Here is a 26,618-nt window from a genome sequence, read left to right on the forward strand (position 1 = left end):
CAGCTTCTGCCTTCTGAACTATGGCCCTCCGCAAACCACTGTTCCAAATCTCTAAACACCCTTAACAGACTACAGCTTCCAGAATTCTTTGGTGTAAGCCATCACTGTTTAAAGTCGTATCATAGTGCTTTAAATATAAGGTGTGAATATGACCATACACTATTCCCACAATTTTGTCTGCTTGGGGGGGGGCTTCATTTAAAGGATTATGCTAAAGAATAGTGGATTGACTTTAGCAAGTGTTTGAAAATGGTGGCACTCTGGCTGCTGACATTAGGCATGTGAGGCTCCTGCTTCTTCCACCATATACTTTTTAATTCCCCAACATGCATCCATGATAGTAGGGGCTTTGTTTATAGGGTTATGCTATGCCCTCTGTTGTTGTTGTTTAAGTAAGTCAAGCTGAATGTCAGGAATTACCAGCAGGACATCTAGCCTGTTTTGCAATGGGTGTATAGTTTAGACCTCTAGTCAAACACAGACAGCAGTTTAGCTGTTGAGGCACTATCACTCCTGTGAAAGGTGAGATGATTTAGAGGCCGGGAGAAGCTTAATTTTTCTTGATCACCACATGCAACCTGGAATTTTAATGGCAGGCATAATTAATTCTTCTGATGTTAATCATCAGGGCTGGACTCCACAATTATCAGCCTTGTGCAGCTGGGGCATGGTGCAGACATGAAAAATTAGGAAAATGAATCCGTAATAGGGTGGCAGATTTAATCTGCATCGTGCAAAACAAAGTTGAAAAAGAAGGGAGACTGGGAGAATTTCAGCCGAAGCTTTTGTGCCAATAAGTGCTGACAGAACTGAAAAATGTTGCCGATGTCCAAAGTGATTGGTAATTACCAAGCCATTGAATTTTTTATTGTCAATTTATCATTGCACCAGAGGTTAAATTTAACATCTTCTTCTAAAGCCATCACTCTAGGAGGAAGGCAAGCTTTGTATCACGTGATCCCAGGAGTCAGTGAAAGGTTAATCAGGTATTCCTTTAGCTGGCGTGTGCTTCCAAATAATTCTTCCTTTTTGTGTCCTTGTATGGGTGTGTGTCTCTGCCGGGGTGGAGGGTGTGGGGAAGAGATTTAATTTTCACATTTACAGCACCTGTGCATTTCAGTTAAACATCTGATTGCATTCCTCAGATGCATCTCTGGTCCATACAATTTCCCTTCCTTAAGGTGAAAAAAAACCACATTGAAATTTTACTTATAGGGTAATACAAGGGAGGATATTTCAGAGCTTCTCACTGTGTGTTTTAAATCACATCTTTAGCTGCCCACAAATAGAATCTTAAGCGTCTTGCATCTCAGAAATGCCTCTTTTCTGGTCAGAAATCTTTATTTCATTTCATTTCAATTTTGCCTCTTCGTTTCCCTAATGAGTCATAACTGGATAGTTTATTGTAAAGTGAGGGGCCTATATTTTTTAGAACGGAAAGATATTTTTTAGTTGTAAGCAATATGTGACATGTTTACATGCCTTGTGGAACTCCCAGAACAATGATGCTTCTTAAAGAAAAGGAATATATAGGATGTTTATGTGTGTTTTAATATGGATTGCCCCATAGTCAAAACATGCATGGCACAATCCAGACAAATTTAAGTGCTGTAACAGCACCAGCCTAGACATATATACTCAGAGGTAAGTCCTATCCTGTTCAAAGTACGTTATGGTATTTGTGCATAGGATTGCAGTCTTAGTCGCATTAATTTCAGGGGAAGAGATATATATATCACAAGCCTATGCATTCTTATTCAAAAGTAAGTCTCACTACATTAAATGAAGCTTACACCCAGGTAAACTTGTATCAGTATTAAGCATGCATTTAATGCTCCACCTGAAATCAGTGGGACGTAATATGCTTGCTATTGTTTTGATAACACACACAAAAAGTTTAAAATTACCACAAGATTCATAGTAAAATTCCCTAAATGGCGTCCTGATATCAGGAACCAATCCCAGCACATGTAAAAATCCAATATATCTTCATAAAGTTAGTGAGATTATTTTCTTTAGCAGATTGAGTTACAGCCTCCATTGTTAGCTCCTCCCTCTAAACAGCAAATATGTTTTTTTCCCCCTAATCATTGCAGTTCAGCCTCTTTTTAATATGATATGAAATTCACCCCTTGCCCTCATCGCTCGCTCATCTTTCCACAGAGCAGGCACCGGATATTTTTTTCTTGAATTCTGGGCTGTGCTCTGTTGAAAAGGAATTGTATGCGCTTTCTATAAATTAAATATGGAAATGACCTTTAAGGGGGAAAGTGGGGATCGGAATCAATGTGTGCATTAATTACTGCAATTCATTACCCAAATAAACACAGAGCCTTTCCTTCTTTCTTTCTTTTCCTGGGTGCAAATGTTGGGGCAAAAGATGTTCGCAAGAGACAAAGGCTTTTGATCCGGCTATGTTAATCTGCAGATAAAAAAAGAAAGGGAAAGAGTGTGACTTCAGCTTCAGTGTGCAAGCTCCTCTGGGGATATCCTGGTTGGGATCAATTCCCACATGCAGGCAGTGAATTATTGATGCTGAATACAAAAGCTAGTCATGTGACCCACACCGCTATCACCTAACAGTCCCCTGCACGATCTTCATGTTCTGACGCCCTGCCTTTTTATTATTAAACTCAACACACAAACCAGCACCTCTATTCTGATTTCTCTTATAATCAGAAAGATAATGCCTCTCATTGCAGCTACTCATTTATCTCTCTCTGTGTATATGGGAGGAAACCCAACATGAAAACGAAATCTTTAGCACCCTAGAGCCCAAGCAGAAGCCTAGAAAATATATAGCACGCATAGTTCTATGGGAAAGATGCAGTGAATTATTGAAAGGATTTCCTGCTCGTCTTCTGAATTAGTATCATCTGTTCCTTCTTTTTCTTAAGCAGAGCCACTGCACAAATGTAATTCCCCCTCCCCTCCTCGCAGTGTTGGGCTGCCTTCCTTTATAGCCTGATGATAAATTGTCACAGGAAGGTTTTTTCCCCTACAAAAAAAAAAAAAAAGCCCCAACGACGAGGTATGATTTTAATTCTGAAGGGTTTTTGCATAGCAGCCATTGCTTATGAGAGGGCATAGCAATACACATTAGACCGGAAACTTCAGCTATTTTAATTGGATGCCATCCAAAATCGCAAGTAATTAAGAATCAATTTGAGGCCATTAGTAAGTGAGGCTAGCTAGCCAGTGTTGCATATTTCAGAAGAGTTAGTTTTAATGAGAGGAGTTCCTGGATTGGGAAGAGAGGAGAAAAAGAAAAGGGGGAAGCGGAAGGGGGGGGGGAACGCACCAGAGAGAGATTAAAGATAGTGTAGGGACTGTCTGCTGCTTAACTAAACAACTAATGGTACATGGAAAGATGCTGAACTTGTAGTCCTCTCTAATTGATCTACTTACTGTTCTTGAGGAAACTTTAAAAAATGAATGTAGGTATTTACTGTGCATTAGTGGCTCAATACCTATTTATAAACATTAGAAATGAGTGCATCCCTCAATGCCTTTCTCTTCACCATGGAAGCCTAAGCTGTTTCTTTTCAGACATATCAAGCTTACGACCGTCAAGCCATTTGCTCCTCCCTGGACTTGGTAGCCCCATAGTTTCCACCGCGTTGTCTGCAGAGGGCAATGTGAAAAATAATAACAACAACAAAAGGATTTAGAGAGTCATAAATTGGGGTGGGAAGAAAGCTATTGGCTTGTCTGCCAATTCCGAGGAGCTCATTTGATTCGTAATTGAACCTTGCTCAAATCTAGATTTCTCCTCCTCTCTCTCACACACGCTCTATTGCTTAATGATAAGTTTTAATTCATTTTAAAGAAGGGGGAAAGGGGGAGAATGTTGGATTATTAGATGCTCACCTGGGCTTGAAGGTTACAGGCTGGAGGGATGAAGTTTCATGGGAAGAGTTGCAGATTTACTATAGGAGCGGCAATGCAATAAATCAAGCACACAGACCTGGGCATGGTCTCGATATTTCTGTTGCAGACCTCACTTTTTCCATGGACGTATCTCCTTACAAATTATTTGGGCCCAGGTTTTCCGGTAAAACAAACACCAGTGCCACATTACTGCTACCGGGTTGTTATTTGTTTATACACCATACAATGGCGCAACCCTTCGGAGAGCTATTTGTATTTCCAGGCTGTGAACAGAAAAGAACATTGTTCAATGAAGTGCTGGCGTTACTAAGATTAAGGGTTACATTCTTCTTTTGAAAAGTAAATATAGGTCACAAGAGCATCACTCTCATATGACCTTAGCAGTGATGGATTCCCTCAAAGTGATTTTGTGTGTGTGTGTCCCCCCCCAATTTTTTATTCATTTTATAACACAAATAAAAAAACACAAACAGAAAACATCTGAAGAAGTGTGCATGCACACGAGAGCTCATACCAAGAACTAACTTAGTTGGTCTTTAAGGTGCTACTGGAAGGATTTTTTTTTTATTTTGACAAACAGAAAAGACAAACAATACAAACAAATTCTTGTCATATCCTTATTTTTCTAAACATTGTTAAGTGGGCTTCCCCAAGTCCCACCTGTCTGATTTTCATTTTACTTCATCTTTAGCAGCTTACATATATCATAATTTCTAACCATCTTTTTTTTAAAAAATCACACTTAAAATAACTTCACATGTTATCACTTACAAATAATACTATTTTAAAATACCCTATCTTCTACTTCTAACCCTACAGCCTATATCCACTTCCAAAGCTATTCTAAGTTTTAAATATTAACATATTTTTTCAAATATTCCTTAAACTTCTTCCAGTCTTCTTCCACCATCTCTTCTCTCTGGTCACGGAGTCTCCCGGTCAGTTCGGCAAGTTCCATATAGTCCATCATCTTCATCTGCCATTCTTCAATAGTTGGCAAATCTTGTTTCTTCCAGTTCTTCGCTAACAATATCCTCGCAGCTGTTGTGGCATACAGAAAAACAGTAACATCCTTTTTGGGGATTTCACACACCCCCTCAAAGTGATTTTTGGGGGAAGGGGGAACGAGGTGCTGGTACTCATATTTTGAAAAAAAATATATGCCATGGGTGCCAACACAAAATGGCTGCCATGAGCAGCAAAAATATTGGTGACAATACTACAGTCCTGGTCCTTGGAACTGTAGCCCTATGAGGCATCTCTGAACAACTCACATCACGTTTATCAAACTATGAGGGAAGTGGTATAAGAGTATGTTAAATGTATGGTGTGAATGTGAACATGGAAAAGAAGAAATTTATAATAAAAAATAAGAGAAGCACCAATAGAACAGAGCTAAATGGGTGCCGGAAACCAGCTTAGAAGGACACGTCGTACCTTACGAAATTGAGAAAGAGCATTTCTCAGTCATTTCACCTGCCTCAAAATCAGTTATTTTGTTTGAGTTATATCTCATGGGTGGACAAAATTCTGTTTGAGGAGAATTGGCTGCCATTTTGTTGTTCTGGTTGTTTTTCTTTCTTCTTTATTTTGAGAAATTCAAAATGGCTGGCAACTTCTTCTTTTTTAAATGGCTGCCTCTTTTGCCACCCACTGATGGTGTAATACCCCACCCTAAGTAAGGGCATTTGTTGTAGCAGGCTTGTTTAAAATATGATATCACAGCACATCGTTCCAAACAACCTTACTTTTAAACCTAAAGAACTTATTTAATGTTTGCTTTTATTTTTATTTTAAATGTTTTTGCAGAAAGCCAAAGACACTTTAACCAAAAGAAGATGCAAAGATTTTAAAGGCATCTCATGTTTTCTAATACTTGTGTTGGGGAGAACCAGAGATTAATAGTGCAGTCCTGTGTGGCTAAACAAAGGTAAACAAAGTTCAATCGGACTTATTTTTGTTATTATTTTTTTTAAAAGAAAAATGGTCTTAAAGAAAATCCATCAGCATTTTAGTGCAAATTTATCCTAACAGACACATTTTTGAAAAGCAATTTCCCCTAAAATAATGCATTTTTTGTACTGTACGTTGTGTTCACTAATACATTATTTTTTAATGGACACTTTACTCCAGGCTTCCTCAGCCTCGGTCCTCCAGATGTTTTGAGACTACAATTCCCATCATCCCTGACCACTGGTCCTGCTAGCTAGGGATCATGGGAGTTGTAGGCCAAAAACATCTGGAGGGCCGAGGTTGAGGAAGCCAGCTTTACTCCAATATATACATATTTTATACAAATTACTTGGCTGGATAACTGCATTGCAAAATTCAAATATGTGCAAATATTGAGGGATGGGTGTGTCTTGGTTCATGAATTGTGCCTGAAAGTGAAAATCAAGAATAAGAAAAAACAAAGAGAAGTTACAAGCTCAGAAAGAAATGAGTTTAGGTTCCAAAGCACAGGATGTGAGCATGTTTTTTTTTTCTTTCCATTTTTCATTTTGCTTCTGGCAGCCACACTGGTTAATTTTCCCCACAGATTAGGAAAGGTTATGGAAAATTGATTTAAAATTTACAGATTGTTCTTTGTTGAAAGAAAATTATATGAAGATGATGTATAGATGGTATATGACACAATTGCAGTTAGGAAAAATGTATAAAACCAGCTCAAATATGTGTTGGAAGTGTAAGGAAAAGGAAGGGACATTTTACCATATGTGGTGGGAGTGTAATGAAATTAAAAAGTTTTGGGAAATGATATACAATGAATTGAGGAAAACGTTCCATCTAACATTTGTTAAGAAACCTGAAGCATTTCTGTTAGGGATTGTAGGAAAAGACCTGCCAAGGAAGCTGAAAAATATCTTCATGATTGCGACAACGGTGGTGAGAGTTTTAATAACACAAGGATGGAAGAATGAGAAAACCCCGACGAAAGAACTATGGCAAGAGAAACTGATGGACTATGCAGAATTGGCAAAACTGACACATAAACTACGGGACAAGGATAACTGTGACTTTAAAGATGAATGGGAACCTTTTACAAAGTACTTAAAAAAGCAACAAAGTGAAGTGGGCTCCTTGGCAGGTTTTGAATAAACACTCACAAACTTTTTATTGACAATAACCAGTCAGATAAATTAAGGATTTATACAATTTTGTAACAGGCAGAGAATAGCATTTGTAGAGAAACCAGAGATTGGAGCTGAGGGAAGTCGGGGGGGGGAGGGGGGTTGTTATATGGAGGGGGGAATGGGAAAAAAATTAAGGATGATATGTTTTAAGATAATACGTTTTGTTCGCATGTCTAATAAAAAAATATTTTTTTAAAAAAATTCCCACTCATTATTTTATAATACATTTTCTTCCCCATTTGTTAGTTTTTTTATGTGTTTTTAATTTCTAATTTGTTTGGCTTCTTCTTTGGAAATGCAGCCCGGGTTCTGATGCCTGAAACTTTAGTGTTTTCAATCCAAAGGGTATGACATATTCAGGTATACTCTCTACTGCTTTCACAAGGCTCAGCACAGTCTGAACTGGTTCCAACTGGCCTAGACCTGTTCCAACCAGTTTGGAGTGGTTCAAAATGGCTTGGACCGGTTCCAACCTGTCCCAACTGGTTCCAACCGGCTTAGATCTGTTCCAGCTGGCTTGGACCAGTACCACCCGGTCTGTTCCAGTTCCTACTTGCCTAGACCGGTTCCAACCGGCTAAGACCGGTTCCAACTGGTCTGAACTGGTTCCAACCGGCTTGGAGTGGTTCAAACCAGTCTGTACTGGCTTCACTTGGTCTGGACCGGTTCCAACTGGCTTGGACCAGTTCCAGTTGGCTTGGATCGCTTCCAACCATCTTGTACCAGTTCCAACCAATCTGGGCTGATACCAACTAACCTTGACCTGATCTAACCAGCTTGGACCGGTTCTAACCAGTTTGAACCAGTTACAACTGGCCTGGCTTGGTTCAATCCTGCTTGGACTGGTTCCAACTGGTGTGAACCGGTTCAGAACTGTTGGAACTGGTCCGAGCCGGTTTGAACCAGTTTAGACTGGTTAGAACTGGTTCAGACCTGTTGGAACCGGTTCAGACCGGTTGAAACTGGTCCGAGCCAGTTGGAACTGGTTCAGACCAGTTGGAACAGGTTCAGACCGGTTGAAAGTGGTCCGAGCCAGTTGGAACCAGTTCAGACCAGTTGAAACCGGTCCAAGCTGGTTGGAACTGGTTTGGACCAGTTGGAGCCGGTTCGGACTGCTTGGAACTGGTCTGAGCCGGTTTGAACCGGTTTAGACCGGTTCAAACCGGTTCAGACCGGTTAGAACTAGTCCGAGCCAGTTGGAACCGGTTTAGACTAGTTGGATCCGGTTCAGACCAGTTGGAACTGGTCTGAGCCAGTTGGAACCAGTTCAGACCGGTTGAAACTGGTCCGAGCCAGTTGGAACTGGTCCGAGCCATTGGAACCAGTCCAAGCCAGTTGGGACCGGTTTAGACCGGTTGGAGGCGGTTTAGACCGGTTGAAACTGGTCCGAGCCAGTTGGATCCAGTTCAGACCGGTTGGAACTGGTCTGAGCCGGTTGGAACCAGTTCAGACCGGTTGTTTCCATGCGCTGCTCTGGTTCTCCAGAAGCGGCTTAGTCATGCTGGCCATGTGACCCAGAAGCTTGGCCAATAAAGCAAGATGAGCGCCGCAACACCAGAGTCGGTCATGACTGGACCTAACGGTCAGGGGTCCCTTTACCTTTACCTACCTAATTGGCAGTTCCCTAATCAATGCACAAACTGAAACAAAGTTATCCTTCAAACTTCAGACAACCCTCCTCCCTCAAGAGTCATTTAAAATGAATACTTTAGTGAAAAATAACATACAAAAATGCATTGCGTGGACAGGCGGAGTCCCCAGATCCTGCACGGTCCCCCCGTCATGTGGAATAACGACTCAAGACAACGTGCTATGGGATTAAATTGGCCACAACTTTATTAAATTTCAAATGTGGGTAGACCTTGGCTCAGGCATTGGGCGTTCTCCCTCCCCGGTCCCCAGCCGGGGACCTAGGGAGCATCAGGGTTATCCAGTGTGTGTGGGGGGGATGGGCCGGCTCTGGAGAACATATGTTCAAGCAGAGATAGCCGCCCCCGTAACGCCGCCGCCGCAGGAGAGAGCAATGACGACCTTTCGGTGTACGGCCAAAGCCTCCCTTCAGAAAACCCCTTTAACGGGGAACCCTGGTATCGCCGCCGCAAGAGGAAGATGGACAAAAGGATTCCGCCCAAGGCCTGATACCGCCAAAGTTGTGACGTTTTGCTATGGGAAAGGCGAAACCTGCCAATGCAGGGAAATTCCTTTCCGGCCCTTTAACAGTGACCTTAACGTAGCAGCGCCCGCATACCTGTGAAGAAAAGTTAACCTGCAAAACCTGTGAAGAAAAGTTAACCTGCAACATAAGACATTAACTGAGGGTGGATAGGGTGGGAGAAGCTCTGGAGCCAAGTGAGGATTCCTAGGTAAGATCCTCCCTCTATTGTGTGGGCAGGTAATCCCTCCCCTACCTGGCCTGGTCTCCTTGGCAACGCTTCCCCCAGGTGGGATTGGACAACTGACTGAGGTAGGCGGAGACCTCCAGGTATCCCACCTGAGGGAAGGCAAAGCCAAGCCTATGCTGATGGGGCCGCTCCAGATCCAGGGGCTGCATGCGTCCACGCAAAGGGCGCCCCCCATTTTAAGCGGGGAGTGGGCATTATATTAGGGAAAATTGGTTCCCAAAATGTGCATGCTAGGAGGAATGTGCATTAAAATGCCGGGTTTCATGAGGAATTAAATAAATCACAAACTGATACATGAATGTGGTGAACTTAACTATTCACATTTACATGATGTGGAATTTTTGCCAAAATAACAGCTGAGTCCCATCTTTCGAAAGCACAGTCCCCAGACAATCTTTGTTGAGTTCACATTCTTGAACTTTTGTCTTTCCGTTGATGAAATGCTATTTCTAATAAACATTCTCCTCTGCACTGTACAATAATGCTGTCACTAAGATTTTTGACTCCTGGAATTTCTTTTGCAAATGACATCATGGAGTACCTCAGCTGTTGACGAGATACCAAAATCAAGTCTAGTGAAGAATATATAAATGAACCTGGAACTGCATTCCAAATGTATTTGGCGATGTCCTGAAATATTCAGGCTAAGCTTTGAGAAAATTGTGCACCACTGAGATCATGTCAGCTGTTGGTCGCATGATATGTCTCTCTCAGATGGTCACTTGATTACCCACATGCAATGAAGTTGTTTACTGTGTTGGTAGTCACTATAATGTTCAGAGCAACTGGTGCTCGTTGTGTAATAATCCATCCAGCTGAAGAGAAAGTTGAAATATTCTCTCAATTTTTAGATGTTGTGATACTAAAATGTTTAAACCACCCCCTTGAAGCCATGGACATGTAGAAAATGGGTTGAACATTCACATTGTGGGTGAGTCCTTCAGGCCTCCATTGGCTATTTCATCTAGAACAGAGGCGTGAACCTGTAGTCCTCCATATGTTGTTGGTCCAGGCAGGTCCAGGTTGGTTGGAACCTGTTTGAACCATTCCAAGCCTGTTTGAACCACTCCAAGCTGGTTGGAACTGGTCCAAGCTGGTTGGAACCAATTCACACCAGTTGGAACCAGTCCAAGCAGGATTGAACCAAGCCAGGCCAGTTGGAACTGGTTCAAACTGGTTAGAACCAGTCCAAGCTGGTTAGATCAGGTCTAGGCTGGTTGGTATCAGCCCAGATTGGTTGGAGATGGTTGGAAGCGTCCAAGCCAACTGGAACTGGTCCAAACCAGTTGGAACCGGTCCAGACCAAGTGGAGCCAGTACAGACTGGTTGTAACCAGTCAAAACTGGTTTGAACCGCTCCAAGCCGGTTGGAACCAGTTCAGACCAGTTGGAACTGGTCCAAGCCGGTTGGAACCAGTTCAGACCAGTTGGAACTGGTCCAAGCCGGTTGGAACCGGTCTAGGCAAGTAGGAACTGGATCAGACCGGGTGGAACTGGTCCAAGCCAGCTGGAACAGGTCTAAGCCGGTTGGAACCAGTTTGGACAGGTTGGAACCGGTCCAAGCCGTTTTGAACCACTCCAAACTGGTTGGAACTGTTAGTATCTCAGCTCACAGTCAGAGGTAAACTGGCCTCCCCCAGGCAATTGAGCTGGATACTTGATGACCTCTCCGCTGCGTCTCCCGGCAGGCAAGGTCATAAACCCGGCGATTCTCCTCATTAGTCAGACGTGAGGAAAACACAACCTCTGCTACTCTTTTTCTCTCCCTCCCTGCATTCTCCCCAGGGAGGGGAAATGAGACAGACAGGAGTCCTATTTACATGTTTTATTCCTGTCATTCAGCAGTACATAGAAACGTGTCTGCACCCTTCAGACTCCATCAGAAGAGTCACAACTCCACCCCCTGTACTTCCAGCACAGGTCACATGACACTCTGAGCTAACATCCGGTGCTCAGTAGAGAGAATAGACTCCTCCTTTTCTCCAACAGTACATCTGCAAACCACAACATATTGTTTTGCATTCCAGCCATCTGGAGCTGGCTTTTGCATTGCTGCTTTTATCCAACAGGAACAGGTCTAGGCCAGTTGGAACCAGTTCAGACTGGTTGGAACCGGTTCAGACTGGTTGGAACTGGTCCGAGCGGGTTGGAACCGGTTCAGGCCAGTTGGAACTGGTTTAGACCGGTTGGAGGCAGTTCGGACCGGTTGGAACCGGTCCAAGCCGGTTGGAACTGGTCCAGACCGATTAGAACTGGTTCAGACCTGTTGGAACCGGTTCAGACCTGTTGGAACCGTTTCAGACCAGTTGAAACTGGTCTGAGCTGGTTGGAAACGGTGCAGACCGGTTGGAACTGGTCCAAGCCAGTTGGAACCGGTTCAGACCTGTTGTGACCGGTTGAAACTGGTCCGAGCTGCTTGCAACCAGTTCAGACCAGTTGGAACCGGTCCAAGCCAGTTGGAACCAGTTTAGACCGGTTGGAGCCGGTTCAGACTGGTTGGAACCGGTTCAGACTGGTTGGAACTGGTCCGAACCGGTTTGAACCGGTTTAGACCAGTTGGATCCGGTTCAGATCGGTTGGAACCGGTTCAGACCGGTTGGAACCAGTTCAGATCGGTTAGAACTGGTTCAGACCTGTTGGAACCAGTTCAGACTGGTTCAAACGGGTCTGAGCCGGTTGGAACTAGTTCAGACTGGTTGGAACAGGTCCAAGCCGGTTGGAACCGGTTTAGACCGGTTGAAACCGGTTCAGACTGGTTGGAACTGGTCCAAGCCCGTTTGAACCGGTTTAGACCGGTCAGAACTGGTTCAGACCGTTTGGATCTAGTCTGAGCCGGTTTGCACCGGTTTAGACCAGTTGGATCTGGTTCAGACCAGTTGAAACTGGTTCAGACCGGTTGAAACTGGTCCAAACCAGTTGGAACTGGTCCGAGCCGGTTGGAACCGGTTTAGACCAGTTGGATCCGGTTCAGACCGGTTGGAACTCGTCTGAGCCAGTTGGAACTAGTTCAGGCTTCTTCTTTGGAAATGCAGCCTGGCTTCTGATGCCTGAAACTTTGGTGTTTTCAGAAGGTCGGTGTTTTCTGATCAGCAAGTCCTAGGCTCTGTGGTTTAACCCACAGCGCCACTTGTGTCCCTTCACGTGCCAATTAGGTGGATTCGCCTTAAAATGTGAATTGAACTGAATATTCCCTCCATCCTTAGTTAAGTAAGTAAGTAAGTATTCCACAAAGTAACGCCCGTCTTTAAAGCAACCCAAAATATCCAAGTAGTTCATGAAGAACACTATAACCCTTCCTGTAGGTTCAAAGTCTAACACTGCTTTTACACAACACAAAAGAGAAGGGCTGCCGACTGGTCCTTGCAGTGAAGTGCTGCACTGAAATTGGGGCATTACCTGCACACAACCACTGAGCAGACACTTTAGCTTTAGCCACGTTCAGCTCCCAGGTGTGTATTAACTCTAGATGAAGACCTGCCTCTCTTTAGTGCAAAATTGGCGATTCCTGTGGCCCTCAGATGTTGGGCTCCTACTCCCATTGGCCCCAGCTAATTGCTGGGATACTGCTGGGGAGACGGGGATGTCAGGTAGGCCCCCAGCTGGTTCCAGCCACCGGCGGGCAGCCGGGCGATCACCAATCTCCCTTGGAACAGCATCAAACAGCGACACAAGCCTCAGATAACTTTAGAGACTCGGCACGCTCTATCAGCAGAGTGAATTCATCTTCTCACAACGGAAGTGGCAGACAGAGACATGTGTAAGCATATTGACAGCGTTTATTCAGCATCGTTCAGGAACAAAGGAAAAACATGTCTGCTTCCCTTCGTGTCAGAGCAAACAGCAATAGCAAAAGCCATCTACAAAACAGAAGTTCCCAGCAGTCTGTGCTGGAAGTAAACAGGCATGTGACACACAACAGTCATGCCTGTTCCCTTTTAAGGTGGAATGGAACTATATCCTAACACTAATATGGCCAATATGCAGGGATGATGGGAGCTAGCGTCTAGCAACTTCTGGAGGGCTGCTCCCTGCTTTAAATGTGAACAGGGTTCCCCATTGGAATGTGCAGTGAACGTATGTGAAGCTCCACTTCTTGTAGTACATGAAGTGGACCTCTAACATCAAAACATGTTGGCTGTGCTTGGAGATAGCCAGGGTGCAGTGTGAGACGCAGCTTACAAAGCACCCTGCACATTGAAACTGATGGATAATGCGCTGTCTTGCTCCTGGGCACCTTCTCCTTAGAGCTAAATACAGTGTGTTATTATTACAAGAGATGTTTAACTACACAGAGGGCACCCTCTCTGCATCCTCTTACCTTCCTTCTGACCATTTCCACAAGCATTATTAACCTCTCCAGGAGCTTCCATGTTTGTTGGTCATGGAATCTGCTGCAACAGTTTTGATAATAAAATTTAGAAAAACAGGAACCCCAAAAGCAGAGCTTCTGGAAATCGGCCAAAGAGAAAAGCGAATGGAAATCAAAGGCAGGGTAATTAAATGACTACAGACGAAAGATTAGCCAAGGCTGCAGTAGCCTGGTAGGCGCACACACACACACACACACACACACACACACACACACACACACACTAAAGCTAGCGATGGAAAGCCTCGCTTCCCATTCTTTATGCTTAAGAGTCTGGCAGGGTCATTACATTTTTTATCATTTGGGCTGCAATGTGCTGGAAAGCAAAGAATGCCCAGAACCCACAAAGACCGGGGACTGATCCAAGCTTGTATGGTTTTTAATGGAGTAAAGAGGGTGGCAATGGAAGCTAGACAGAACTTTTTACGAAGAGCGAAACTACAAAACGTTCTAGAACGGACTGTCCCGTTAAGTCTGGATGAGACATTCTGCGAACACAGGGTGTTATGTCTTGTATTGGTTTGCACATGTATGTGATTCCCTTGATGACAATGGATTGCTCCACAGGGGAGGCTTCCCTGACACCTCAAACACAATGTGTAACAGAGACAAAACCCCTATGTTGCAATATAGAAAAATCTTCTCAAATCAAACCGCAACACATGGCTAATAATGTATTATCAATACAGTCATACCTCAGGTTACAGATGCTTCAGGTTGTGTTTTTTCGGGTTACGGACCACCAAAACCCAGAAGTACCGGAACGGGTTACTTCCAGGTTTTGGCGACTGTGCATGCGCAGAAGCGCTAAATCATGCTTTGTATGTGCTCAGAAGCGTCGAATCGCAACCCGCATGTGCACAGATGCGCCGCTGCGGGTTGCGGACGTGCATCCCGCACGGATCACGTTTGCAACCTGAGCGTCCACTGTAGTTAGGTCATAATACAAAATTTACAAATCATAAACATCCACATATAATGTATGTATAGTTATGCAAAAGTCCATAAACAAGAAATAGTAAGCACAATAAACTGAACAGAACAGAACAGTGTTTCTGGGATAAGTTAACTGTTTCAAGGATGATTCTTCATCAGCAGATAAATTCTTATTCCGGAAACACTGTTCTGTTCTGTTCCTGTTTTGTTTGCTGTTCATTGCTGCATTCTACATGTTGAAACACCTACCACTGCAATATTGCTGGATATTGACTATTGATAGGCATCCTGCCTTCCTTGCGGTGTCCCCTGGCAGCAATTTATCATGCTTACTATTTCTTGTTTATGGACTTTTGCATAACTATACACACATTATATGTGGATGTTTATTCTTTTTAAATTTTGTATGATGACCTAACTATTGATAATACATTATTAACCATGTGTTGCGGTTGGCTTTGAGCAGACCTCAAACACAATGGCTTGTATCCTGAGATCCTGTGACCAGCACTCTACTCATGTGATGCTCCTCCTGATGGGAGAGAGGTGCTTTTTGATGGTTCCTCCTTCGCCACAGAGCTCCATGCAGCTGGCACGCCATCACACCTCAACATGCAAATACCTCATATACAACCAAGCGCCAAAACATTCTGGGGGAAAGAGCATCTTCTGCTGCTGCTGCTGCTGCTGCAAAAAAGTGACCACCAAGGCATTTTCTCCAGAGTGTCCTAAAATGATGCTTGGCCCAGTGCATTCTGGGGGAAGGGGGAATGTCACAAGGGAAGAGCTATACTCTGCTGGCTTCCGTCAGCAGAGAAGAGCACAACTTGTGGCAGGGGGCTCCACCATAATGGAGACCCCAGTTCCCAGTGGCAGTAGCATTGGAGTGCTTCAGGGATTGGGGCATGGTGTTCGTGGCTTTGAATCCATTCAGTCCAAAGTCCTGTTGTACCCCCAAGGGCCAAATTCTTGGTCTCTTATGCTGGTGTAGCCAAAAAACAAAACAAAATGGTGACAGCACCACTCACCCACTGAAGGTTGAATCCTGTGAATGATAACATGGTTTTCCCACCACAGATCAAGGCCACTGTGGACAAATTCCTTCTACAACCAGCTTATGCCAGATTTTTGTGTGATTTGACAGTGATGATCCATAAAAGCAAAGTTTAGAGAAATCGGAGCTTTCAAAATATTTAAGAAGCACAAACAAAAGCAGCAACAAGGCACAAGAATTCTATCTGTAATCTGTTTCGGTGCTGTTTTCTAACAAAGATGACTCCCTTCCCCCCGCTTAAATTTTGATAATTTGTTGGATTTTATTTTAAAAAAGCAATAAGACATGACAAGTGTGAATTATGGCACGCTCATTCACACTTCAGTTCAACACAACTGGATGTAAATTAATGTCCCATAACTCATTTAGCAGAGCGCAGGGTCTTATTACAATTGTAAAGTTTTATTTGAAAATGTTTTTTAAAAATATTTATACTGTTAATTAAGTGATGATGAGTCCCATAAATTCTGACAAGTGAGTGATGTTGTATTAGTCACTCTCCAGATTCCACATATTAGCCAATCAGGAGTCTTGTATTGCTGTGCTATGTCTTGATTTATGAAATATTAAGGCCTGCCTAGGGCACTTTTCAGTTTTGTGGGTACTCTTTGTTCAAGACTTTACTCTGTAAGCTAGTAATAACACCTGGATGGGTCAATCCAGAGATGTTACATTCATCTACAGATGCAATGGGCATAATTCACAGGACATTTTCCTGCCTAAGTTCTACTGAAAGGAGTGAACGCAAAATCAGAAACTGTTATGCTCCCATCAAACTTTAAGAAGAAGATTGTTCCCCTCCCCCAATGGTTTTGAAGGAAAGCAATTTGAATGTTTCTGTTCTCCTTTACAAATGAAATGAAGCACAGGGCTGATTGGTGCATATTGCAATCTATCTAACATCTATCTATCTATCTATCTATCTATCTATCTATCTATCTATCTATCTATCTATCATCTATCTATCATCAGAAGTTGACTGATAATGCTGGTCTTTGCCATGCTTGGATTACAGTGTTCCTGGGGCTTTTCTCAGCAAAGTGTGCCAGGCATTCTGATTATCACACTGGTTTCTCCTTTTCTCCTTTGTTCTTTAAAACACAATTTCATTTTTTGTGCTTCCAACGCTAGGAGCCTGCTGTATCATTCGTTGAAGGTGTGAAGACCAACAGACATTAGAAACGGTCAAATGAAGTCGAGGTTTAGATGAACGTAGTATATTTCTTTCACATTTATATGCGAAAATTAAAAACAAACGAATGGTGCCAAAATTAAATATATAACCTGGTAGCCAATGAAATGGGCAATAACAGCTAAATGCTCTTGTGCAGCTTTACAACATTTTAGTACAAACACAGTGTGTAATCTCATATAAATCTGTTCTAAGATCTAGCTGTGCTTGCAGAATATGTCTTATAATTCCTAGTTATACCACAATAGAATACATAGTTGTTTTTGCAAATGTTCAAACCACTTACAAAATCTTCATTCATAGATTTGCTTTGAGTATTACTCAGAGAGCTGTTTTTAATTTTGTGTCCAAGCTGGATTTTTAAAGGCTCACTTGAACACTGGGAGGTGTACTTGAACAAGGCGGGCTGCCAAGCATCTCATAGTTTCTGAAATTGCACTCCTTCCTTTTCCCCCATATGTCTGCCACTAGGAGGGAAGCTATTTCAGTAAGTTTATTCCAAGATACCATTGCTGGAAAACATTGGGTCTGCAATGAATGCAAAAGAGAGCTCTCCATAGGTCTGTTATTCACAGTGGAATGGACTTCAGACTTGAAAGCTTAAAACCGATTACATTTCCACCTTGGCATGCTTCTCTGTCATGAACTGTAGGCAGAATACCTGCTTTTCTGTAGCTTGGTGTTAAGTATCAATGGAGCTTGCCCTATGCAAAAGCAGCTTTTCAAATATTATGATACAATGAAGACAACCTTTGTGGAGAATTGTGAGTCTTGGTGTGAAAGAATACTATAGGTGTAGCCAGGGGGGCAGCTCCCCCCATCAAGCAAATAAGTAAAAATACTTAACTAAAAGTAGAAATAATCAGAATATTTGAAATTCAAATGCTCGCTGAGAAGAAGAGTTTGGATTTGATATCCCACTTTTTCACTACCCGAAGGAGTCTCAAAGCGGCTTACATTCTCCTTTCCCTTCCTCTCCCACAACAAACACTCTGTGAGGTGAGTGGGGCTGAGAGACTTCAAAAAAGTGTGACTAGCCCAAGGTCACCCAGCAGCTGCATGTGGAGGAGTGGGGACACGAACCCGGTTCACCAGATTACAAGTCTACTACTCTTAACCACTACACCACACTGGCTGAGGTCACTTGGATGATGTTGTGGAGCATTCTAGTGATGCAACTGGCAAGCCAACTGAACGATAGGCGAACTGACCAATTACTTCACAGGTAGCTCAGTTCTATCCCTCCCATCATAAATTCTGGCTACGCCCATGAAGAATAGGTAAGGCAGAAAAGTGAGTTGGGGGGGGGGGAGATTATTCCAGATGAGTTAATTCAGAACATTTCTTTCTCTGACCCCATCCATCATCTGCTTTGCCTCAGCCTGCCACCAGCATGCAGCCCCTGCTAGATTCTTGTAGCCCTAAAAAAATGGATGATGTCCACCCCTTAATTAGCGATCCACTCTTGTAGTCACGTAACCTCACAAACAACTTGCCTTTTCTTTTTCAAAAACAGGACTTACATGAATTTGAACATTAACCTGAAATTTGCCAGAATGCTGTTTCTATCCAAAACCAAGATGAATTAATCAGTTGGTCCAGATGACAAGTCTTAACTTCAGGCCCAGATGGAACAACATTTTGCATCTGATATTTAGAACAGTAAAGGTGTAGACTAGACTCTCTGTTCATTAGCTGAGGCTGTGTACCTTCAATTAAGTACTGGTGATGCAAACCATTGCGCGCACCCCCCCTTCTAGCGATGCCTGATGAAGCTCTATTAACTCACTAGAGGTCACTCCATACTAAAAGAGCAACGAGATGGACTTGGCGACAGATCTAAATATTCAAATGCCCAAGAGCTTGCAAGCACTTAAAGCTTCCAATTTCCAACCAGGGCCACCAGGGATTGGTCAGTAGAGCTTCAGTGATTCTAGGAATTTGTTTTAGAATGGGTTGCTAAATCTCTGTGTCAAGCATGAGAAATCTCTAGGGCAAGAAGCCCTACTAGTGGTTGACCGGCAGAGTCGAAGGATGCAGTTGTTAGCTTTCTTGGAAAATGTCACAATGGTAATATAGTTAAGAACAGAAACCAAATTTTAAATCTAAGTCTAATGTCTGATCCTTTTTAATTGAAAAGGAAGTTGAAAGGCAAAGTCAAGAGGGCCAAACTACTCCAAAATGCTTGGGAGTTGTTGTTGTTTTCTGTGTTTTTCCAAAAAGTGACTCAACTAAAGTGTAGACCTCAAAGCAGAAAAGGTACCACCAGGGCTGGATTTAGGTTTGATGAGGCCCTAAAGTATTGAAGGTAATGGGGCCCTTTATATCCCAGCTGTCCTTTGTCAACAACAAATTGTCACTGTTTTTTATGTTGAATATATGCTATACAGTGGTACCTCGGGTTACATATGCTTCAGGTTACAGACTCTGCTAACCCAGAAATAGTGCTTCAGGTTAAGAACTTTGCTTCAGGATGAGAACAGAAATCGTGCTCTGGCGGTGCGGCAGCAGCAGGAGGCCCCATTAGCTAAAGTGGTGCTTCAGGTTAAGAACAGTTTCAGGTTAAGTACGGACCTCCAGAACGAATTAAGTACTTAACCTGAGGTACCACTGTATGGTAATTTATGGACCTAATAGGCAGTGGCGTAGCGGGGGTGCAGGGGGGGCTGGCCGCACCGGGCGCAACACCTGGGGGTTAGGGTTAGGGGGCGCAAATCCATGGGTTAGGGGGTGCAAATTACTTGCTTTGCCCCGGGTGCTGACAACCCACGCTACGCCACTGCTAATAGGTATCTAAAATCAGTGATATTTTAGGGAGCAGGCTAGCAGGCGGGGCCCATTACTTATATCATAGGAACCTACACACCACAAACACTGCTGCTGTATGTAGGTTTTATTTTATTTGTTTTTTTATCTTATATTTTGGAAATGTACACCCAGTTTTTCTCCCTTTTGGGGGGGCACTCCTAAGCTATAGCTTGCTTAGCTTATACGTAAATCCAGCACTGGGTACCACCCAAGCTAAGAGGATGCTAAATAAGCTATTAGAGGCAAGAAGGCTTCCTTCAAATGATGAGAACAAAAAGAAACACAAACGTTGACAAAGGAAGTGCAGGTAGACAATAATGAAGAGAACACCGCTAAAAACATTAAGATCGCCAACAAAATGTTATTTAAATATGTTAGTAGGCGTAAACCTAGGGCGGTGGTTGGACCCCTGGATGACAAGGAAGTCAAAGGTGTACTAAACGAGAATAAGGAGATTGTAAAGATGCTGAATGATTTGCATCTGTCTTCACAGGGGAAGATATAGGGCCGATCCCCATGCCTGAATTTTGCAGCAGGGGAGCCTGAGTAACTGAGGCAAAAAGTGTGGTTTAGAGACGAAGTTCTAGATAATAAAAACTTGTCCCTAAGACCAGCTTCCATACCTAAAAGCTAACAAGCCAGTGCAACACCAGTTCTACAAAGGGATCCAACGGGGTTTCTGGGAATTATAAGCCTGTTAGGGAAACCTCTTAGCAAATTAAACATGGCTTTGTTTGGGCTGCATACTTGTTCTTTTACCTGGGAGTAAGTTTCATTGAACTCTGCAGGGCTTACTTCAGAGGAAGCGTGCCTGAGATCACACTGTTAAGCGCTTATGGTAAAACTCTGATTGTGTGCCACATATGTATGGAAAGCAATTAGAGAGCGTGCCAGGAAAGCAAAGTACATTTCCGACAGTTCCAGGTGATGTGGGATTGCGGCACATTAAGAGCATTTGTTGATCCAAATGGATCCGCTGGGCTTTCCTTTGCAAGGTAAATAGAAAAACGAATGCATATCTGTTGGCTATTGATGCTTACAGACTGAGGATGGAGGCAATTTGGGGACTGCAACAGTCTCCACAGACTGCATCACTTGACGATGCCTTTCTTTTTCTCTGCACACAGCAGCCCAAGTAACATTTAGATCTGCACCATCATTAAAATTCAGATCACATTCCCGAAGCTGGTGCTTTTATAGATAATCCCCCAGAAATTTCATCAGCGCGAAAGCTTTGGTGTACAGTAGGCAGCGAATGATAAGGGCTAATATTTAATAAAACCATTCGCGGAGAGCTATATTTTTTGACAGGATGCTTCAGAACTGATCTGATTCATTACAGATATTAGGCAGCATTTGAAAATATTAGAAAATTGCAAAGTAAAAACGCTCTGTGGTTTAGTTCCGCTTAAACCATTGCTTAATATTAATGAAAGCAACTTGAGTGAAAAAAGAGGAAAGTTTAACTGTCTTCCAAATAAGCTAGGAAAACAAATCCCCAATCATGTATAGCTACTAAATGTCAGATTTCTTAAATGTCAGGGAAGCAATAAAATAAAATAAAATCTTGATAGTATTTTAGTTTTGATTCAATTCTTGGGGTGCCATTGCCTGTGTAGACAAAATAGCAACAGTCACACACAGTATCACCAGACTGAGGCTTGCAAAAGTTCAAAAAACCTTTTACAGTGTGTGTGTGTGTGTGGGGGGGAGAGAGACAGAGGACAGGGTAACCTTCCACAAGCGTCCCAATGTGGACTGAGCATGCCCAGTGGCCATGGAATGCTGGCATGCCTGTTGTGAGGAAAAACCACAACAACTGGGCATGAGTGGATATGGAACAAAGTGACTGGAAAAGCAAGATGGCAGAAAAGACACTTAGACAGATGTTCACTGATTCTCTCACCAACTGACACCTGTCCGTTTACTCTCTCACCTGTCCATTTGCTTCAAATTTTGAGCATTTAAAAAAAAATTATTCCACCCAGTTTTACTCTGAGGGTTGTTGTTTTTTAAAAAACTTGATAGAATACACATCCAGTGCCAGATTTACGTATAAGCTAAACAAGCTATAGCTTAGGGCCCCACTCTCTTGGGGGGCTCCAAAAAAGGAAAAAACCAAACCTGGATGTACATTTCCAAAATATAAGATAAAAAACAAATAAAATAAAACCTGCATACAGCAACAGTGGCAAATGGCTTTAGATACCTATTAGGTCCAAAAATCACCACATAGCATATATTCAACCCAAAAAAACAGCAACAATTTGTTGTTGACAAAAGAAAGCTGGACATATAAAGGGCTTCAGTAGCTTAGGGCCTCATCAGACCTAAATTGGGCCCTCTACACATCTATCCATGACTATAAATCAGGCAGACAGGGGTTGTCTTTGTTTGTTTTCCCTCTATTATGTATTCTTTTTATATTGTGATTTTTGTGTTGTAAACCTCGGTATAAAAATTTATTTAATTGTTATTATTAATAATAAAGGGCATAAACAAAAGGTGCTAAAGAAGGGTCACCTCTTCGTGTCAGAAAGCATGCTCTGCATGCAGAAGATTCCAGGTTCGAGCCTCAGCATCACCAGGTATGGCTAGCAAAGGCTCCTGTCTGAAACCCTGGCAGCCTTTCTCAACCTGTGGGTCCCCAGATGTGGTTGAACTACAGCTCCCATCACCCCTAGCTAGCAAGGCCAGAGCTCAGGGATGATGGGAGTTGTAGTCCAACAACATCTGGGGACCCATAGGTTGAGAACCGCTGCACCTGGAGAGTTACAGCCAGTTAGACAAAGCTGAGCTTCCTCAAGGCAACTTCTTATGTGGCTCATCAAGATTCCAGTTTTTCAAACCAGTTAGGAGCTTCGGGATGGAAAGAGGTGGGAAAGAAAGTCCTCATTACAAGTTTGCAGTGGGTCCAGGGAAAGAATACTTGAGCAATGGATCTACCTAATTCAGTACTGACTGACTGCTCTGACTAGCAGCAGGTATCCAAGGATTCAGTCTGGTGTCCAACTGTGCTATGTGGGCTCCTTGGTAGGAATGTTGAGATAGAAAATGAACTGTATTTTTCCGTGTACAGTGGTACCTCGGGTTACAGCCGCTTCAGGTTACAGACTCCGCTAACCCAGAAATAGTACCTCGGGTTACTAAACTTTGCTTCAGGATGAGAACAGAAATCGTGCAGCAGCGGTGCGGCGGCGGCAGCAGGAGGCCCCATTAGCTAAAGTGGTACCTCAGGTTAAGAACAGTTTCAGGTCAAGAACGGACCTCCAGAATGAATTATGTTCTTAACCTGAGGTACCACTGCATAAGGCACCCCCATGTATAAGACGACCCCTATTTTGGGGGACTAAATTTAAAGAAAATGAGGGGAGAGATGGCCCAAAGTTGTTGAGGGTTTTTCCAGGGGGAATTGCACTCGCGCCATCTCCCCCAGCAGGGCAGTTGCTGGGGGTTGGCAAAGCGGGCAGCCGCTCCCCCCACGCCACTGCAGGCGGGAAGCTCCCTAGAGTGTGGCCCGCCAACCAGCTGGCTGGTGGCGTGCAGCTCCCCCCCCCCATGCCACTATCCATGACCCCAGTTTTTTGACATGATTTGAGACTCTTTATCTCTGGGTTGTGGGCTTGAGCCCCATGTTGGGCAAAAGACTCCTGCATTGCATCTATAATTCTATGATCCTGCATACAAAATATGTGGTCTCTGCCACTGAGCTATGTAATCAGAAGGCTAGCTCTCAAAGCACCACAGAAATAAAAGCCAGGATTTCTTGTCTGTTAGACAGGTGCTTTAAGCCAGTTTAGCCAGGGCATAGTAAACTCACTAGTGATGAATCAGATCACTTCCCTTGCATGCACCTCCCGTTTCCTGAAATTAGGATGCATTTGAATTTTTACTGGAGGTTTTTCTTGGGGGTGGGGGGAAGCATTATGTATTATGGGCTAAATGCTCCTCCCTCATGTTGTTGTTGTTTAGTCGTTTAGTCGTGTCCGACTCTTCGTGACCCCATGGACGAGAGCACACCAGGCACTCCTGTCTTCCACTGCCTCCCTCAGTTTGGTCAAACTCATGCTGGTAGCTTCGCTCCTCCCTCTTAACATCTTCCAAATGGCCTTCCAATTGCCAGAGAGAGGAAGAGAGAGAAGTAGCAAATACCAAAAAGACAATACTGCTGCAGAAACAGCCCATTATGCCATGGCCCAGTAGCTGAGAGAGAGAGGGGAGGGGGAATATACCTTAACTTTTTGAAGGCTCCCTTCCCCATTGCTGCAGTACACATCTCTGCTTTAAACAAAGTGGCGAACTAATGAGTTTCAGCAGAATCTATGTTCCCAGGGCACTGGAATGACTTGGCAGCCATTCATTTCAATGATAGTAATTGTGGACAATACATATTAGAACATGTACTCTTGATGTGAGAACATTGTTGGCAGAGAAAAGACAAATGGTCCCACAAACAAACAATGCACTGGGCATCGCTTCAACAAACAATGAGCTTTGAAGAACATCTGCTTGCTGTTTTCAACTGTGAATATATTACAAAGCTGGATAGGAACCAGCTTGTTGTATATCTTGGGAAAAAATGAGTGATTTAAACCCATTCCTAATGTATCTTGTAGGTAAGCAATAACTTGATTTGCTGAGTGGGAGAAATTTATGTGTCTAATGCATTAGGCAAATAAAAACATCCTCATTCAGTAATAAAGGTGAGGATAGAATGTCTATATTTGCAAATAAATAAATTACTTAAGAGAGCCAGAATTGGCTTGCCAGGTCATTTTCTAATACATGCTACAAAAAGAAGGTGATTTACTTCCCCACTTCCCCCAACCCCGGACCTTTCTGTCAAAAAAATTATTTGAACGTCCAGGTTGTTGTAAGTAACCCAAAGTTTTCAAAATAAAATTTAAGGAAGTTATAAATATATTTGGTTTGTATCCATTATTATTTAGGGGAATGTTTTAACTTATCAATATGACTACTCATTTATTATGGAGTTTCTATTTGCTTAATATAATGCATTAGATCCATAAATACCATCCACTCCACAAGTCAAGACATTGCCTGTGGGTTTAAATCAGTCACACGTTGAGATATATTGCAACTTATTCCATATACAGACTTGCTTCCCATGGCATACTTCCTATGAGTCACTGGATGAATCTATGGCTGACACATGTTAAGAAACAGAAAGAATTCCAAAACAAATTATTATTATTTTTTATTAAAAATATATGATTGAAGCTTAACAGTACTGGTATTTCTACACCGCCCTTTCCTTCCTGCCTTTACACAATTTGCTCACTCATTTTTTCCTAGACTCCAAACAACAATCCTCCTCCATGTTATTTTCCAGTGTTGCATTGCTGCCGTGCGTGTTTTTAAATGTGATTTTTGGAGCTTCCATTGTAAGTGCAGCACAAGCCTTTCAGGTATGAGATGGCAAAGTGAATTTGTGTCACCTCTCCACCTGCTCCACCATCAATACCATTGACTTTCCCCACTTTCTGCTCTCTGATAAAACCAATAAGATGGCAGAGAAGCCTTGTCAATTCCATGGCTTCCCTGCCATTTCCCTTCCATTTTGGTGGTGCACATCACACAGGCTTTTATGAATTAAAAAATAATTCCTCAGAGCAGCATCACCTGTTACAGATCTCTGTGATTATTGCTGCTGCTGCTTCTTCTTCTTCTTCTTCTTCTTCTTCTTCTTCTTCTTCTTCTTCTTCTTCTTGTAGCATTGTCCCTTCCAAGGCTAAATAAAAATGCTAAATAAAGAATAATATATGCTGTACGTTCACCTCTAGGAAGCATGTTTTGCTAGTTTTTGTAGCATTTCAAAAATCTGCAAAATTCACAGGGACTAAAATATACTGAGGGTACATTCGTGATGTGTACGCAGAGTGTACCCGCCACAATCCTTCTATCAAAGCAGTTTCCATTCTCTCTCTCTTCCCTCTTTTACAGTGTATTAATGCGGTTGGGTTTATTACTTCAGAGCCCTCTTAAAAAGTATTGTCTGCCTTCAGGCTAAGCTGTAATTCAACGGCGGGGAGAAAAGAGCAACTGATAGCCTTACATTTTGCACGCTCCTCTACAGCTCTGCTGTTCTGAACTGAACTGCAGAAGTCTATAACAATGATAGAACTCTAAGAAGACAGAAGTCCTCCTTGGGTGGTTACCCAAGTGAAAGGCGTGTCCTGCCTTGACGCCAACTACTGTCAGCTGTAGAAGTTGGCTTCTTTCTAACATGCATTCAGAATTAATTTGCAGAGTATACAACCACTTGTTACCAACTGATGGGCGAGCCTGAGTGTTGGGGATGTCAAATGATGGACACGTAGGGTATTCAATTTAGCCAGGAACTGCTGCAGAGGCTGATATACTGTAGCATTTGACACTGATAGTGATGAGTAGTGTGCAATGCCAAGTTGGAGATGAAATGCTAAAGCACATTCTTACAGGAGAAGCCCACTTAGGAGCCTGATCTTTCTGACTGCCGTGACTGACTGGGAGAAAGGCCATGCCTGGCTTGAATTATATTACTGTAGAAGGTGAAGGGAGAAAAGACTTACCGCTTTATATCATGCCCCACCTCCCATTTGGGCGAAGCGCATTTTGACAATTCACGTAATTAGAACTTTGCTCTTGGATTAGGAGGAAATGCGCCAGGATAAAAGGAATGAAAAGCTGTCAGATTTCCTTGGCAGTGTCATGTCCTGAAGAGAGATGGCTGCCGGAGCCTTCACCTTCCATGTTTCGCCCATATCCCAGTGCAATAACGTATTGCCTGCATGGCACAGGTTGCTGGCAGGCTCAGTAAATCAAAAAGACAC

At 43.0% G+C, this 26,618-nt stretch overlaps 1 long non-coding RNA gene across 3 annotated transcripts; it reads right to left on the reverse strand.

Annotated features, from left to right (window-relative positions):
- Window positions 1-244: 244 nt before the first annotated feature.
- LOC309525152 lies at window positions 245-25,506 on the reverse strand. 3 transcript variants are annotated; one of them, XR_014216065.1, is made up of 4 exons: window positions 25,429-25,506; window positions 3,871-4,154; window positions 2,317-2,422; window positions 245-1,175 (listed from the first exon to the last, which is right to left on the reverse strand). It is a non-coding gene; the product is annotated as an uncharacterized lncRNA (long non-coding RNA). The 3 variants fall into 3 exon arrangements; XR_014216066.1 differs by lacking the exon at window positions 25,429-25,506 and adding an exon at window positions 4,663-5,304; XR_014216067.1 differs by lacking the exon at window positions 25,429-25,506 and adding an exon at window positions 5,329-5,528 and having other exon boundaries at window positions 247-1,175.
- Between the last annotated feature and the right edge of the window lie 1,112 nt (window positions 25,507-26,618).

Source organism: Podarcis vaucheri (assembly GCF_965113315.1).
Source record: "Podarcis vaucheri genome assembly, chromosome: 1".
Taxonomy (NCBI): Eukaryota; Metazoa; Chordata; class Lepidosauria; order Squamata; family Lacertidae; genus Podarcis; species Podarcis vaucheri.